Raw genomic sequence first — 18,777 nt, forward strand, 5'->3', positions numbered from 1 at the left:
TGCCTTCAGAGATGTAGTAATGGCAAACTACATGAAAACTTTAAGAATCAAGAGAAGCATGCTTGAAGACGACACCAAACTGAACGATTACCTGGATAGCACAGCATACTTAGGTAACAACATTTGGTACCAGCGCATGAAGGAAGTTGGAAGATGAAAATCCGAAGGGGAATGTTTCGTTTGCGCACTCCTACCGTACAGCTTGGGAAAGTCCAAGATCTTTGTGGCTGTAGAAATTGATGTCCCAACAGCACACTGTCTCTCACACATAGCAATGGGCAATACCACAGGCCAGTTCATGGGAAGTGATGCCTCATTGATATGGGCAACTGAAACAGCTTATCCTGATGAAGATGATTATGTCCAGGACATTGAGACGAGAAATAGAGCCCATACTAGGAATAATGTGATCAGGTACGAGAAGCCTGGAGTTAAAGGAACAGGAATAAGATTGGAAGTAAACCCGAGGCTGAACGTCCAAGGGAAAACTCCAGAAGAGGCTCAAATTTGGAAAAACAGAGGCCAAAGGCATATTTGGGGAACAGTACTTTCCCCAGATGGTTGGGAGCAAGGAGTGGTGATCTGGTGAGCATGGATGGTCCTTGGAGCCTGCAAGGAAGCCATCGAAAACTCACAAAGACTGTGCAAACCACTATGGCCTAAACTTACAAGACTACTGACATGGGTTGAAGACAGAGGAGGACCCCTGCAGATAGTGCTACTAGAAAGTCTGAAATTGTGCTTCAGGAACAATGGCACAAGAAAAATGGGGTAGAATCAAAACGGTGGACACATTTTTGAGGCTCCAGGAATGACTCATGGGACTGCAGTGATCATGGATCATTATTGGGCATGTGGACCCAAAGCATACATTAGACTGCCGAAAAACTGGCGAGGCATATGCACAATGGTGAACGTCCATGTTCCAGCATTAGCAATCCCGAAAAGCGACCTGAATATTGACAGTTCCCCGAAAGCAGATGCTCACCTAAGTAAGAGGAGATCTGTGGAACTGATAACTCGAATAAAGAGAGAAAATTACTTTTCCACCAAATCAGATGAAGCATTTCATGCAATCCCATATGAACACAGGCTGTTCAGCATCACCTCATCAGTATTCACAACAATTTTCATGCCACGAATCCAAGTTGGAGCAAATACTAAATGGTTGCAGATAACCAGATGGGAGTTGACTGCAAACCATCAACACGACAATAAAAGGATTCAATGCAATCAAGGAACAGTTAAGAGCCATCCGACTGATGGCTCTCCAGAACAGATATGTACTTGACATGATCACAGCTATGGATGGAGGAGTTTGTGCAAAAATAGGAGAATCATGTTGCACGTTTGTACCCTCTCACAATTAGGAAAATGAAACTTTAACAGAAGCTATAAGTATGCTGAAAAACCTGCAGAACCAGATGATCAATGAAACCAACGAAGTTGATGATGACAGCTGGTTTGGATCACTGTTTTCATAGGTTCCACAATGGATGGCGGATGCATTCAAATTCTTGGGAGCCCTGCTAGTGATGATATTACTGGGAGTTTGTGTTATCAAGATAATACTCTCGCAATGCCATAAAACTGTGAAGAAAGCCATAGGGATGAAGATCATGATAGATGTCAAATCAGGATGGAAGCCCAGAGATCTTACTGATGGAGAAATAAGAGACTTCATGAAGGCTAGCAAGTATGCACCAGAAGGTACACTGTTTCTCTACCCCAGAAAACACAGAAATTATGAAGGAAAATGGATTTACTGCAGCCCAAATGGACAATGTCAGCTGATGACATGGAACAAAGACGAACATGTAAGGACAGCAGGAAGCCTAAAAGGAGTGATACAAATATGGACTCCAAAGAGACACTTCTTCAAATCATCATGTACAAACCCAGAAGATGAAGAGGGGATGAACCAAGAAGATGAAGTGAAGATGAATACAGAAGAACCAAATAAGATGAATCCAAAGGAGGAAGTGAAAGTGGTCGATGAATCGACCAGAGGGGGGAGTGTAGAGGAGGTCCCAAATAAAGCCTGCACTCCAGTTGCCCATTTTGAAGTACCAGGAACATTCAACCGAAATACGTGATGTATGATGAGCCAGCAGAGAGCCGCAGTAAGGCTCTGGCCAGTACCTATCAGAAGAACAATACCTATTGAAGTACTAATAACCAGACAACCATGGAAAGTAAGGTACCCATTAAGAAAACCTTAACAGCAAATGAAACGAAATGAAGATTGCTTAAGTACTGTCCAGGAAGAAACCAAAAAGTCCTTAATGGAAGACGAATGGTGACGTCACGAGAGCCTGGACTAACGCACCCATAGAAGATATGACAACCCAAGGATGACACAAAGAGACTGAATGCCATGCATAAAGATATCTTGAAACTGAAGGAAGAGAACGTTGATGAAAGACAAAGGAACTTAAACCTTAAGCAGGATGAAGATATTCAACCCGCTAACACCTGTACTTATGCTTGTAACAGCAAAAAAGCTAAGAAAACAGTGCGGCTTGCTATGCTAAGTAGAAGGATATAGCGGCAAGCACCATTATTTGCAATCTACCTCAAAACGAAGCATGTTATATAAGTGCAAGTCCACGTTACACAAAAAAGCAGAATTAACTCAGGTTACTAGAGGTCAAACAGGACAGGATTCTTATTCCAGCTAAAATGAGAAAAGATGGCTGAATCGAAACTCAGCAGAGGCAACGTGAGCCAGGAAGAGCCAAGGTCAGACCAATAGAAGGAGCGAACAGTAGCTTCGCGGAATCGAAACTTGAGAACAGAATAGCCTATCTCAGGAAGGCTGAGATAAGGAGGCATAGGTGTTCTGATCTTGATGGTCGTGCCGATTATTGAATACCTCCGTCCCCAAGTACCACACAGGCAGAATGACCAAATACTGCCTGTGCAATGTTTGAGGCCACAGTTGTAGTGAGCCGTCAACTGGAACCAGGAAACGCCGGAAGAACCCCTTGACCACTGTAAGGCAATAGACGGTTATCAAACTAATGCAATATGGACACGGCAATAAGGAACTGATTGTAACAAGGCTTACCTAGATGAGCTGTGAGCCAGGTCGTAATGCATTAGGGGCAACCAGCAGAGACAGTGGGTCGGGTTCCAGAGGGGCTTGGTTAGTAGTTCCACACCTGGACAAGATGGCACAAGAGGAGTCCACAAAACACGTAATGGGGTCAGAAACTAGTTCAAAGCACAAGGTCCAAGCAAAGGGGCAGTCCGTTTGCGCAATCCGTGAAGTAGATGCAGGGTCGAATATCTTTAGAAGCAAGCAAGAAGTGTTCCAGGAAGAAGTAGAATATCCAAAAAACAATCCGTGGTCGTAGAGCCGAAGAATCCTTGATGAAAACAATAACACCAAACAGTCCTTACGAGAAGCAGCTGAGAAGCGCCGCCACCGTGGCTTCCGGCGCTTTTGACTGTTTCTTGTAGTCACATGATGCAAAAACGCAGAAGTGTGGGAAAGTCACGTGATGGCAGAGGATGAACGTGATTGGCAGTAGTTCACCTCACGTGACGCGTGAATCGCTGTGTTGCTCAGCGGTGCTGCAAGGCATACAGGAGTTTCCACGGGAGTTGTCAGGACAATGAAGGTCGGAAAACATCTGGAAAACCAGTCATCCTTCTCCAGTGTCGAGTGGAAGGCCGTTTTCCTGTGCCCCGATGTACAGCGAGTGATGTGCCAGGTAAGTGCGGGCTGATCGTGGGTTGCCTAGTGGATTGCCTAGTAGCGAGCACACTGGGAGACGTGACAATAGGCAGGTGGCAAGCCGAATAAGAATTAAATGCACAAATTGAAGGAAACTAGGCAAATTCACGGTTTGAGGAGCACGTGACCATCTGAGCAAGAAGAAGCTTGGGTTCACACCTACGCCTGGATGTCACCCAGACAGAGATATCATAACTTTTTATACAGTTTCGAGGTCGACCACAGCCAACTAATTGACACATAGCCACTAAAGTAATGATGGATTGAGGGAAGGCAGGGTGAATCTTAGGGCACCCTGCACCTGGCTGAACATTCTGTGTGCTGCTAAGTAAAGTGGAGATTTATGCATGGGGTTGAAGCCAACCCAATCACAATGGACCAAATAATCTAGGGTTCTATAGATAGTAGAACCAATGGGACATTGTACTCATACTGATGTCTACTAGATAATGTTAGAAGGAAGGGCTTAGACGGCCACCTGATAGTGTTTATCCAATCCTCTTACTCTGTTACCATATACAGATATAGTACCTATAGTAAAGTTACTACTTCCTAACCAATAGAATTGCATGTTAACTTTTGAGTGTTACAAGTGAATGATGACGAGTTTTGGGTATAAATAGTTTGTGGGAGTTGAAGTGAGACGGACTATCGCATCACTGTTGATTTCCATGTGTCCCCATTTTTTGTACTCGTCATTAAACGGACTCCCCTTTGCCAAACCATTGAGTTGTCCTTATTTATTGATTGGTGTTGGAGTAAGAAAACCTGCACCCCAATCCATCTCAAGGTGCAGATATCTTGTCTTAAAGTACTCTGGAGCAAACCCGACTCTATGGGCCAGCCGGGGGTCTCCCCAGTAAAGGGGTCTGTGTCCTGATTCAGGTACTTTCTGGTTCCGTTAGAGTTGTATACTTGTGGGTTGGGATATAACTCTAATGGATTGTATTGCGGCTGTCTCTCGGTTGATGCGGGTTCCTCATGTGCTGACTCGCTTTGTTGGTTTTGCGCTGACCCCGCTGTATCATAGTGAGTATTGTTTGGATTGATAGGTGCGTCTGAACCTTTCTCTGGGTGTGGGACTGGGTTGGTAATATCTCTATTCTCTCGTTATCTGGTGTGACACTTGTCAGTTGAGGTTTTGAATGGTTCAGGATCGGAGTGGTGTTGATGTGGCGCTCTAGTGCTTCTATCTTGGTGAGCCTGTGTATTCAGTCATTCGTTTTGTCCTGTCATGACTGTCTTTCCGTTGGTTCATTTGGTTTTTGTGAGGTGAACATCCTTGGGGATGTTGTTAGATGTAGTTTTTGTGTGATGGGGCATTGTGCTTCCCGCTGTGTGGTAGCTGGACATTGTGTGATGATGAAACATTCTGTTTCTCACCCACTAGATTGGGGCTTGTGGTGTGGTGCTTCCTTTCCCTCTCTGTACGTTGTCATTGGGTCTGTTGGGAATGGCTGTTTCTGTCTTTGTCATGCTATGTGTACGGTCTTTGGTTGTATTGCGGCTGTCTCCCGGTTAGTCGTTTATTATGTTGTGGGATATTTTCTGGAGGGTTTTTCCCCATTGATTGCTTGGTGTGGTTCCGGGGCTCTCTCTACGTTCATGGATGTTTTAGTTGTGTGCATGCCCCTGTGGACGGTCTTTCTAGTTGCAACGTGAAGAGCCAGGTTTTGAGTAGTTTCCTGAATAGTAGGTGGTTTCTTGTGTTACGTATGTACTTTGGAAGATTGTTCCAGGTTTTCGGGGCTTGGTGGGAGAAGGAGGATCCTCCAAGTTTACTTTTTTTGTAGGGTTTCGGTTCTAGGCGGATGTCCATGCTTGATCTGAGCGTTTTTGTTGGTTGATGTAGATGCAGTTTGTCTCTCAGGCACTCAGCACCTTCGTTGTGGACCGCTCTGTGCGTGATGCACATTGTTTTGAATATTATTTGTTGTTTTATTGGTAGCCAATGTAGTGTTTTCAGCACTGGTGTGGTGTGTTCTCTTCAGAGAAGTTTCAGAAGCAGTCTGACTGCTGTGTTTTGAATTCGTTGTAGTTTTTTTTTAAAGTCGTTCCGGCATGCCTTAGTAAAGGCTGTTGGTGTAGTCTACTCGGGACATGACTAGGGTGATGATGGTGGTTATTTTGTTGGAGAACGATAGGAATGGTAGGATCCTCTTTGCCGCTCTCAGGAGGAAGAAGCTTTTCTTGAGAATGGTGTTTACTTGTGGCTCTAGCGTGAGATTATTGTCCATCAGGACCCCCAGGTTTTTTACAATCGGCGAGGGTGCTGGGGTTGGCCCGAGTTCCCTTGGCCAAGGGATGAAGTGGTTTTCTCCTCCATTTTCTGTGACAATCATTATTTCTGTTTTGCCTGGATTGATTTTGAGGCAGTTGGAGTTCATCCAGAGGAATACATCCCAGAGGCAGTTTTCTAGCGTGGAGTTTATTTCCGGGTTGTCTTGTATTTTGAAGATTATTTGTGTGTCATCAGCGTAGTTGTAGCAGGTGAGGCTGTGGCTTTTGATGATTCTGATAAGTAGATACAGGTAGATGATGAATAGTAGCGTGGAGAAGGAGGATCCTTGTGGTACTCCACAGGTCGAATCTCTTGGGCTAGATTTGAATGGTTTCATCCATACGGTTTCCGTTCTGTTTCTAAGAAAAGATTTGATCCATAGTAAGGTGGTGTCTGTTATTCCCAGTCCTTCTAATCTCGTTATGAGGGTATTGTGGTTTACTGTGTCGAATGTTGCTGATAGGACTAGGAGTATCAAGGCAGTGCTGTTGTCTGAGTCTGTGTTTATTTTTAGATCGTCCCATATTGAGAGTAGAGCTGATTCCGTTCCTCATTGGTCTGAAGCCAACTTGGGCTTGGTCTAGTAGGCCGTGCTCTTCTATAAAGTCTTGGATCATTTTGTATATGTATGTTTCGAGCAGTTTGGCTGTGTATGGGATGTTGGATATCGGTCTGTAGTTGGAGAGGTCCTCTACGTTTCCCGCTGTATCTTTGAGTAGTGGCAAGATGTATGCAGTTTTGAAGGCTTGTGGCACTTTGCCAGTTGCGATGGAAAGGTTGAGGAGGTTCTTGTGATATTCCAGGGGCATTCCTTGTTTAAGAATCAATTTGTATATATCTGGTGGGCAGGGGTCTTTGGGAGACACTGAGTTATTGCTTTCATTCACCAGTTTGATGAATGTCTCCACTGATATTTCTGGAAAGCCTCATAGTTTGTTTGGGTGCTCCTCCTGCGTGTAGGTGGGGATCGTGGTCAGAACAGGCATTCTATTTTGTATGGTTTGTTGGATGTTGGTGATTTTTCTTTTGAAGTGGTCAGCAAGGTCATTGCATAGTTTTGTCGACGGTGTTGGTGTGTTGTTACATCCCGGAGCGTTTTTGTCATGGTTATCAGGCAGGTAGTTGGGGCAAGCTGGGTGGAGGCTTGGCAGGTCTGGCATAGGCACACAAAGAACCCATAACAAATCCCTCCTTTCATTCCTTCCTAGGGTTTGTAGTAAGTTCCTGGTTACCACTTCCTGTTGCCAAACAGGAAGTGCATGATAACTCATGAGCTCTCTAGTGTTTGGGTGTGGCTGGCTATATAAGCCACACCCAAGATTCTTCCAGTGCCAGTGCTTTGTGTTGCTTACTGTGAGCTGTATCAGCAACACACTTACCGTGCTCTGGATCAGCCAGCATCTGCTTACCCGCTCCAGATCATCCTGTTTCTGCTCAACTGCTCCGGATCATCCTACTTCGCTCACCCGCTCCGGATCATTCAGCTTCAGTTTACCTGGTTCTTACTCCACGCTGCAGCCATCTCCAGTCAAGAGGGGACTTGTACACCGGCACCTGTAAGAACAAAGAAGAACAGCGTTAACATGCGCACACCAGTAACGCTGTGCATACTCACCGAATCTTAGCGATGCTGGAATCCAGGTTAGTTGCACGAGCGCACAAACCCCTGTAAGAAAGAAGAGACATTATTCATTGTGCTCGCTACGATAACGTGGACACTTATTTCACTGCGCTCTCTCTCTCCAGTAGCGCTGAACCCGGACTCGAGGCGCTAATACCACATAATTTCTCCTGCAAGGGAAAGGAAGAGACATTACCAGGCGCGCTCGAATTGAAGGCGCTGCTGAAACCTACCAGCAGATAGCATCTACACACAGCGCTACTCACCCACAAAAATACCGGCAAACAAAGACAATACGGACAATTTTGGACACTCAACATTCTCCAGGCAACGTTCACTTGTGGGAAGGACTTTCTAGCCAGTGAAGAAACTGGCGCCTTGAACTCTCTGCCTTGCTGTTTGGCATCTGAACTAAGCCTACAGACATTGACACCAATCATATGAGTGAATCGCGCCCCTGCAAATACAGAATAGAGTGCACACCCTACTAAAGAGCAAGGTAAGCCCATAGGGGGACACCACAGCACACATTAAAGAGAAGGGAAGGGCCCAGGGGAATCGGGTGAATTCAGGTCTGACTACACACCTTCTATTTGACAGATATTCCTCCGGGTGAAACTGGGGAAGTGAAGACTCAGGGTCAAGGGAGGCTTGTCCATCGCTCCTGCAGAGACACAGGTCAGTGTGTCAGAACACAAAGCCATCCTCAATACCTCTGCCCAAGCAATGGAAACCTCTGAGGTAGAGCAGCTTTCCCTATTGTTAGGTGAACTACGGGCCGAGGTGCATGAATCCCGCTCAGAGACAAATGCCTTAAGGCGCAAACTGGTAGTCAACAGGGACAAAACAGATGATTTGGCAAGACATCTCTTACAGACACAAGCTGGTCTAGCACCCCTACCAGGTGGAGTTCCACAGGGGCAGCCTACCGTGGCAACTGTAGCCACACCCGTTCAGGTATTTCTTCCAGGCAACATCCCTTTAGCACCCCTGGAATGCTTCTCTGGGGATCCCAAGAAATTTGGAGCATTCAAAAATCAATGCCGGCTACATTTCATATGCAAACCAGACATCTTTCTGAACGACCAAGCTAAAGTAGCTTTTGTCCTCTCCTATTTAGGAGGGCACGTGGCAGACTGGTCTGTCCCTTTAGTGCTTAGGGACGACCCTTTACTGAAAAATTTCCCAGGTTTTCAGCGTGAACTGGAAAAACTATTTGCCCATCGGACTCGAGGTCATGCCCTGGATGATGAGCTACTCTCTCTGCGACAGGGTGGTCAGGATCTTATCTCATATGTCGCCACTTTCAATTGCTTAATAGCCGAATAAGGTTGGCCAGAGGAGAAACGAATAATGTTATTTTATCGAGGACTGAGAGGAGAATTAAAAGATGTGTTGGCGCAAGTAGTTAATCCTCCCGAAGATTGCAGTGAATACATTGACCTAACTATGCAACTAGACTACCGGTTACAGGATCGCACGGCCGACCGATCCAGATCAGATCATATGCCAGTGTAGGTCCGACCAAAGGAAGCGTCCCATCGACAGGCCTCAGAAATACACTCAGAGCCCATGCAATTGGGTGTTCTGAGGGGACCACTCACCAAGACGGAGAGAGAATGGAGGCGTCAGGAAAAACTTTGCTAATATTGTGGACAATCTGGTCACTTCCTCTGGAACTGCATAATTAAACCCCCACGGAAGACAATGAGGGTACTAGATGACCCAGCAGAAGACACAGGTGCAGTAGCGGAAAACTCCAAAGCCCGGCAGATGTAGAGGTCGGTCTGTCAAGCCAGGAACGGAGCACTCAGATCTCACATTTCAGTATTCCTGTGGTTTTGGTAGACCCATCACAACTCACCCGAATGCATGCCCTCAAGGCTTTCATAGACAGTGGGGCTATTGGGAAATACCTGGACATAAATACTGCAAAGACCTTGGGATTAGCATTCCACTGTAAGGACACCGCAGAAAGCGTCACAGCTGTGGAGGCACACAACTCCTTTCCGGACTAGTAACACAGTGTACTTCCACCATCACCTTAATGTCATGGTTCGCGCTAAGAACCCCCGTGATCCGATGGGCCCCCCACAGTCATCGACTCCCATAAGGACTTATCAAGCCCCAAGGGAGTTTTCCAGAGCCTCTTCGACTCAGTCCTGGCGCCGGTGGCGCCCGTCTCATAAGGTGGGATGAAGCACATGAAACTACTTGCTCAGCCTAGTGAGGTTGAGCCTTTCAGCTTTCTCTGGGTGTGGTTGAGGGACTATTTTACTTGAAGAACAGGGTGTGGTAAAGGGACTACTTTACCTGGAACTACTTGCAAGGCTATTTAAGCCACGCCCTGCAGGCAGAACACGCTTCGCGTTATTCTGCACTCCTGCAGCGTAACGCTCACTCTGTCTGTCCTGTCCTCGAACATCTACAGCCACGCCCGTTCAGAATTTCATCCATCGGTGCCTAGAAGGAGAAAAGCAAGAGCAAATAAGTCAGTACAACAGCAAGGCCTTACCTGCAGCATCCTTCCATCATTTGCTTCTTCAGCCGCTCCCAGACCTCCGCATCAGCTGAAGGGAAGGTATTCGTTCAGGCCGCAAGACGCACTCGGGTTTAGCATTCTTCCGGAGCATCTTCAGAGCAGCTCCTCCATTCCTCATTCCGATGCCGTGCCGCTTCTGCAAAAAAGAAGAAGAAACAACGTGTTAGTCGCGCACGGAAGGAAAACCAGTATTTTAGACTTAGTGCGCCTCACCCTTGCGCTTCAACTCACCTGAAGGAAATCTGCTCTGCATCTTAAAACTACTTGACTCTCCATTCGAAATGCACTCGAGGCCGCGCCTGAAAGAAAAGACAAAAACACAGGGGTTGAGGAAAAATTAAGACTTAAACACCTATACCAAGCCGTTATTGGCATAGAGACTTACCTGTTTTACCCAGCTCTCCAAGACTCGGCAACCACTCATCGGATCAGTGAAGTAACTCGATCCTGGGAAAGATTGTATTAATCGCGCCCCTGCTAGATTGCAGGACGGAGAGTCTACCTTACAAAACTCTAAGACAAACGCCTCGTGAGGGTGATAGCAAGGGAGAAGTCACAGCAGCATCATCAACTGTGCAGTACCGCGCCATTGCGGACATCATTCATGCAGCCACATGCCACGCCCCCATGGAGACCAGGTAAGCGTGACACTTAATCTGCCAAGATGACCACAGAGAAAGTATTAGATTCGACCTTATCGCTGCACCCCAATTCCAGCTGATTCTTGGGATACCGTGGGTAGAGACACACAATCCAAAGATAGAATGGCGAGCTCAAACCTTACTCTTTTCCACGGAATGCGCCTCTTGTTACGACATCAAAGGGATCAAAGGGATCAAAGGAAGCCCATTGTTAGCTTCACAGGAAAAGATAGCAGGTTTAGGCTCGGTGGGCACTTTACCAGAGGAATACCAGGAGTTCCAGGATGTGTTCGCGAAGAAGCAAGCTAATACACTACCACCACATCGAGTTTATGACTGCCAGATCGACCTGCAACCAGGGCACAAGTATTGTGCAGCCACCTTTATGCATTAACCGAGGAAGAAAACACTCATCTACGGACCTACTTGGATCAATACCTGGCCAATGGCTTCATTAGACCATCTAAGTCACCAGCCGCCTCCCCACTCTTCTTCGTACCGAAGAAAGAGGGGGACTTAAGAACGTGTATTGATTACCGGGCCCTAAATGAAGTCACCATAAAAAATAAGTACCCGTTACCTCTGATACCAGTACTCATAGACCAGGTGAGACAAGCAAAGATTTTCACCAAGCTAGACTTACGCGGCACATATCACCTGGTACGCATGAAGAAAGGGGACGAGTGGAAGACTGCGTTCCTTACCCGCTATGGCTTGCAAAAATACCAGGCCATGCCTTTTGGGCTTTGCAATGCCCCGGCTGCGTTCCAGCATTTTATGAATGATGTGTTAGGGGAACTCCTCGATGTCTGTGCAGTCGTCCACATCAATGACATTCTGATCTACTCCACCACTCCCCAAGAGCAGGTAACCCACGTGCGAGCTGTACTCCGCAAACTGTGTGAAAACCAACTGTATGCAAAGTTAGAAAAATGCTCCTTCTGGGATATGTACTGACACCGCAGGGGATCAAGATGGACAATAGAAAAGTGGAGGCAATCATCACTTGGTCCTCACCCACGTCTGTAAAGGGATTACAGAGTTTCCTAGGGTTTGCAAACTTTTATCGACGCTTCATACCAGGATTCTCACATATTGTACATCCAATAGCATCCTTGCTGCACAAACACCGAAAGTTCGAATGAACACCAGCGGCGGAAGAAGCTTTCCAAGCTCTCAAGGAAAAATTCACCTCTGCCCCAATTCTGCAACACCCACAGCCCGATTTACCATACATCGTGGAAACGGACGCTTTAAGCATTACCATGGGGGCTGTATTGTCTCAACAAAATCCTGAAACCGGATGCCTTCATCCCAACTTCTAGCAATCAAAAGCGCACTGTGTGAATGGTGACATTACTTACTAAGAGCAAAACATACCATCACAATAATAACAGATCATTGGAACTTGCATTACTTACGCTTAGCAAAAGCTCAGTCTTCTAGGCAGCTCGGTTGGGCCCGATCCTTAATGGAATATGACTTTGTAATCACCTACCACCCCGGAGTTAAGAACAGGAAAGCGGATGCGTTATCCCGCATTGGCACAGGAGAGGAAGTCTACAATGCCGCTAACCCGGTGGAGAGCATAACCAGCCATAAATTTCTCGACCTTTGCATCGGCCCATCTCCGTTAAATATTCTGCAGAAAACAATTAAAGAAAATATGTCTGAAGAAGACCTACTGGCTTGGGACACAAAGGGAGATCAGTTCACTATTCAAGACAAACTACCATACTACCAAAAACGCCTCTACGTTCCAACTAAAGATCTGCAACAAGCAATCATATCAGACTACCATGGCTCGCTGTTAGAGGCCCATCCGTATATAGCCAAAACCATAAAAAAGTAAGAAAATCTTATTGGTGGCCAACTTGGCAAGAAGACATTGCCAAAACATCCAGGCAAAAAACAGCCAGCCTCCTTCAACCAATCACCATTCTGCCAGCGTCCTGGCACACAGTATCAATGGACTTCATCACTGATCTACCTCCTAACTCAGGTTATAATACCATCCTCGTAGTAGTGGACCTCTTCTCCAAAATGGCCCATTTCATAGCTCTAAAAGGTATTCCCTCAGCTGAGACCCTGGCGCAGGTTTTTCTAGACCGAATCGTCAAGTTACATGGATTCCCTACCATAATCGTTTCAGACAGAGGCAGCCAATTTGTATCTCGTTTTTGAGAAAAATGTTGTGCCCTGGCAAGAGTAGAAGTCCGTCTGTCTTCTAGTCACCACCCTCAAACGGACGGCCAAACTGAGCGCACGAACCAGATAATGGAACAGTATTTGCGCTGTCTATTACACCAAACAAGCCAAAGCTGGACAGAAATTCTATGGATGGCAGAGTATGCCTACAACAACTCAACACATTCATCAACCCAAGCAACACCATTCTTTACTATATATGGTCGAAACCCCAGAACGTCGGTCTATGATCTACCAGAAAAGATTGAAATGACCGCAGTAAAGAATCTACATGCCAGCATCATGAAAGCAGCCAGAGAAGCCAGCAGGAACCTACAGCAAGCCAAAGAAACACAGAAAAGAAACGCTGATCGCCATCGATGAAAAGCCCCAGATTATCAAGTGGGAGACTCGGTCTGGCTGGCAACTAGACACATTGCTTTAAAGGGTACCAAGAAATTTCAGCCTAGATACATCGGCCCGTATACAATAGAAAAAGTAATTAATCCAGCAGCCATGAGACTGGCGTTACCTCAACATATGCGTATACATCCCATATTTCACGTGTCACTATTAAAACCAGCACACCCAGGAACCCGAACTTCCACACCTCCCGCACCCATACAAGTGGGTGAAGAAGCACCAGAATATGAAGACAAGAACATATTAGATTCCAAACAAGTAGGAAAGACCCTGTATTATTTGATTGACTGGAAGGGGTATGGACCCCAGGAAACATCATGGGAACCCATCAGGCACATGCATGCCCCCCGATTGGTGCAGAAATTCCGTCGGGACCATCCTGAGAAACCAAAGCCCTCATACACACAATTGGGAGGGGTCTTGAGGGGGAAAACTGTCATGGGCATCAGGCAGGTAGTTGGGGCAAGCTGGGTGGAGGCTTGGCAGGCCTGGCATAGGCACACAAAGAACCCATAACAAATCCCTTCTTTCATTCCTTACAAGTGTTTGTAGTAACTTCCTGGTTACTACTTCCTGTTGCCAAACAGGAAGTACATGATAACTCATGAGCTCTCTAGAGTTTGGGTGTGGCTGACTATGTAAACCACACCCAAGATTCTTCCAGTGTCAGTGCTTTGTGTTGCTTACTGTGAGCTGTATCAGCAACCCACTTGCCGTGCTCTGGATCAGCCAGCATCTACTTACCTGTTCCAGATCATCCTGTTTCTGTTTACCTGCTCCGGATCATCCTGCTTCTGCTCACCTGCTCCAGATCATCCTACTTCTGCTCATCCACTCTGCTTCAGTTTGCGTAGTTCTTACTCCATGCCGCAGCTATCTCGAGTCAAGAGGGGACTTCTACACCGGCACCTGCAAGAACAAAGAAGAACAGTGTTAACACGCGCACATCAGTAACGCTGCGCATACTCACCAAATCTTCCCGCGACGCCAAAATCTAGGTTAATTCCACGAGCGCACAAACCCCTGTAAGAAAGAAGAGACATTATTCATTGCGCTCTCTCCAATAACGTGGACACTTATTTCACTGCACTCTCTCTCTCTACGCGGTGCAAAACCACCAAGTCTCCAGTAGCGCTGAACCCGGACTCGAGGCGCTAATACCACATAATTTCTCCTGCAAGGGAAAGGAAGAGACATTACCAGGCGTGCTCGAATTGAAGGCGCTGCGCAAACCTACCAGCAGCTAGCTTCTACACGCAGCGCTACTCACCCACAAAAATACTGGCAAACAAAGACAATACGGACAATACAGACAATTTTGGACACTCAACATTCTCCGCGCAACGTTCACTTGTAGGAAGGACTTTCTAGCCAGTGAAGAAACTGGCGCCTTGAACTCTCTGCCTCGCTGTGAAGGCATGAAACAGCGTTTGGCATCTGAACTCAGCCTACAGACATTGGCACCAATCACATGAGTGAATCGCTCCGCTGCAAATGCAGGATGGAATGCACACCCTACTAAAGATCATGGTAAGCCCATAAGGAGATATCACAGCACACAGTAAAGAGAAGGGAAGGGCCCAGGGGAATCGGGTGAATTCAGGTCTGACTACACACCTTGTATTTGACAGATATTCCTCTGGGTGAAACAGGGGAAGTGAAGACTCAGGGTCAAGGGAGGCTCGTCCATCACTCCTGCAGAGGCACAGGTGAGTGTTACAGTTTTTGATTTCCTTTATGATTTTGAAGAGTTCTTTTTGGGTGTTTGGTGCATCAAAGATTCGGTTGTCGTAGTGTTTCCTCTTTGCTTTTTGTATTTCCTTTTTGTATGTGTGGTTGTGTTGAAGGAATTTCAGTTTTCACGCATCGTTGTTTTGTTTTCTCCAATCAAGTTCTAGTCTTCGGTTTTTCCTTTTCATGGTGCTAAGTAGTGGGGTGAACCATTTTGCCATTGCACATTTATGAGAAGGGATGAAGGGTTTTTCTTTGGCGATGTTGTCTATAGTAATTATAATCCAGGAATGCAGCAGGGCTACTTCTTTGTCCAGGTCATCTTCTTCCATGAATGTTTGGTGTGGTTTGCTAAGGTCGAGGAGTTCAAATAAGTTGGAGTTTTTGATGGTTCTCCAAATTCTTTTCATGGTGTTCAGTGTTTTGTTCGGTTGACTGTTTGTTGAGGTGGTCATTTTGATTACGAAGGGAGTGATGAGATGGTCGCTCCAGGGTATTTGAATTGGGGGTGCCGTGGTGAGGAGTAATTTGTTCGCAAAGATAGCGTCAAGTGTGTGCCCTGCCGAGTGGGTTGCTCCTTTGACTAGTTGTTGCAGATTCATTGCTGCTAGTTGGCTGGTTAGCCATTTTTGTATGTTCGTGGTTTATTCTTCAAACCAGATGTTGAAATCTCTGAGGACTATCAGGTGATTGTGTTTGATGGCAATGACGGTGATTGCTTCTGTGAAGGTGTCTGCAAAGGTTGCATCGTAGGTTGGTGGTCTATATATTAGTATGAATTTCAGGTTTGTTTTGGGGCTTACTGTATAACAAATAAAAAACAATTGGAGCAATTGACATTTTAATAGATTCCCGGTTTCCCCATCATGCCAGAAACAAAGAAGACCATGAGATAGGGAGATCTTTGACTCTAGTAAGGATATTTGTGATATTTTGTTTTATCGTCTCTTTAATAGAGGAAGTTATTATAATACCTAGATATGTAATCCCTGTGTGATGCCATTTCATTTGTAGGTTCGCACAGTGATGTCTGGTACAGTGTATGTTAAGTGGTAGGACTTTTGTTTTTTCAGTATTAAGTTTTTAGCCAGATGCTAAGGAATACTGCTGATTGTGGTGAGCAAATGATTAAGGCAAGAGTCAGAGATCTGTAATAGGAGTAAAACATCATCTGCATAAGCGGCTGTTTTTACATGGATGTAATCGTGTTGAATTCCAACAATATTTTTGTTTATTTCTGATTGCCTCTAAGAAAGGCTCTATAGCCAGAATGAAAAGAGGAGGGGAACGTTGGCAACCTTGGCGGCTTCCTCTACTAATAGAAAAAAAGGAGGATGTATGTCGTTTCACAAACACTGCCGTTTTGAGGATGGAATATAGTACTTTTACTATTGAGATAAAAGAATCTGATATACCATGCCATTGAAGAGCTTTGAACATAAAATCCCACTCCACCCTGTCAAAAGCTTTCTCGGCATCAAGTGCTATAGCTGCATAAGGATTAGTGGATGTATTAATTGTGTTGATGATATTTTTTTAAAAGTCTAATGTTTGCCGAAGATAATCTTCCCTTGACATATCCTACTTGTTAATTTTTAATTAAGTTCAGAAGGAAGGGATTTAGTCTATTATCTAAGATTTTGGCTAGGATTTTACAATCAGTGTAGATTAGGGAGATGGGTCTATAATTTTGGACCAATTCAGGATCTTTATTTGGTTTAGGAAAGACGATTAACAATGCTTCCGAAAAAGATCCCATGGCTTTTTCATTAAAGATGAAGGATGAATAGAGTTCATGGAGTTTTGGAATTAAGAGATCTTTAAAATGATTCAAGAAGTCTATCGGGAATCCATCTGGTCCTGGGGCTTTTCCTTTTTTAAGATGTGTTATAGCTTCATATATTTCATTAACATGTATGGGTGCATTTCAAGTTTGGAAATTAATGGTGGCATATGAATCGCAATGTATATTCTTGAGAAAATTAGACGCATGAGTACTATTGGCTAATGATTTTGAGGAATATAATTTTTGATGAAATTTGGAGAAGGCCTATAGGATGTCTTCATCTTTAAGAACTCTATTTCCATTTTGATCTTTTTTAACCGTAATTCTGGCTTTATATTTTTTAAGCTTGTGGTATGAAGCTAAAGATTTGCTTGATTTGTTGGAGAATTGGTAAATGTTTGATTTATACCTTAAAAGGTTATCGCAGGAGTACTGCATAGTTAGGTTATTGTATTGAATTTTTAACTTAGTTATTTGCTAAAGAATTGAACTAGTATGGGTACGATATATTCTGCTTATAAGTGTTTAACTGTTTTGAGAATGTCATCAGATTCTTGTTTAAGTCTTTTCTTTTTTTGAGCTGTATAGGAAATAATTTGGCCTCTTAATACAGCTTTGTAGAAGTACCAATTTTTATGGATGGACGTATCATCATTTACATTTTTGGTAAAAAAGTTGGTGCGTTGTTTTTGAATGAATTTAGAGAATGAATTATCCTTCAAGAGGGTTGAGTTAAATCTCCATCTATTTTGATGATGCCCATTATGTGAATTAGATAATTGAACATGAATAAGGGAGTGGTCAGACAGGATACTGGGTTCTATTGTAGCATCTAAAAGCAGATTAGTCATAGATTTAGATATAAAAACATAGTCAATTCTTGAGAATGAGGTATGTGGTGGGGAGTAAAACGTATATTCCAGGTCTGTAGGGTGAACTAAATGCCAGGCGTCACTAAGACTGAACTCAGATACAAAGTTGGTAAATTGTACATGGGAGTTTGTGTTCTTAATGCCTAAATTTGACTTTTTATCAGGAAGAGGGTCTACAATCTTATCACAGTCTCCACATAATATAAGGTTAGTTGGACTAGATTTAAATAAATGGTTTCTTAACTGAGTCCAAAATTTGGGGTCGGCATTAGTACGACCATATACATTTTGGATGGAGCATTTGACAGAATGAAGAAGGAGCTTGACCAAAACCCATCTACCCACATCGTCAGATTCTGTCGATATAACTTTGCATTGAATGTGTTTATTAATAAGGGTAATAACACCATTCTTCTTTCCACATGCTGCACTCGCGAAGACTTGCCCTACCCATAAATGTTTCAGTTTGGCAGCTTCCAATTGAGAAAGGTGGAACTCGTGTATACATGCTATTGCTGGTTTAGTCCTAATAAGATGTGAAATAATCTTTTGCCTCTTGATTGGATTGTGAAGGCCATTGACATTCCACCAAGTTATGTCAAGTGACATGGGAGGCATTCAGGAGAATAAAAGTATTCATAAAGCCTGGATTAATAACAAATTGTACACATAAGGGAGGGAAACATATGGGAGTGGGGAGGAAAAACAGAAAGAACAAGGAGTTTTGCAATTTACATAGCACTGAATTTTTATGTGAAACAGTAGTGGCTAACTGGATACAGCCACTCCAAACCATGTTCTTAAACAGTCAGTAATAGGTGGGGGGGGTGGAGAGCCAGATCTAGATGGGCTGTTCCATGCCCTACTCTGGCATAACTATATTTTATAAAAACAAAAACATTCTGTGTGTATTTTCTAATTCATGTATGTGATTTGGTGGGGTCCATCTCT

The sequence above is a fragment of the Ambystoma mexicanum genome, chromosome 13, assembly GCF_040938575.1.
Source record: "Ambystoma mexicanum isolate Mex_15411 chromosome 13, UKY_AmexF1_1, whole genome shotgun sequence".
In the NCBI taxonomy this organism is placed as follows: domain Eukaryota; kingdom Metazoa; phylum Chordata; class Amphibia; order Caudata; family Ambystomatidae; genus Ambystoma; species Ambystoma mexicanum.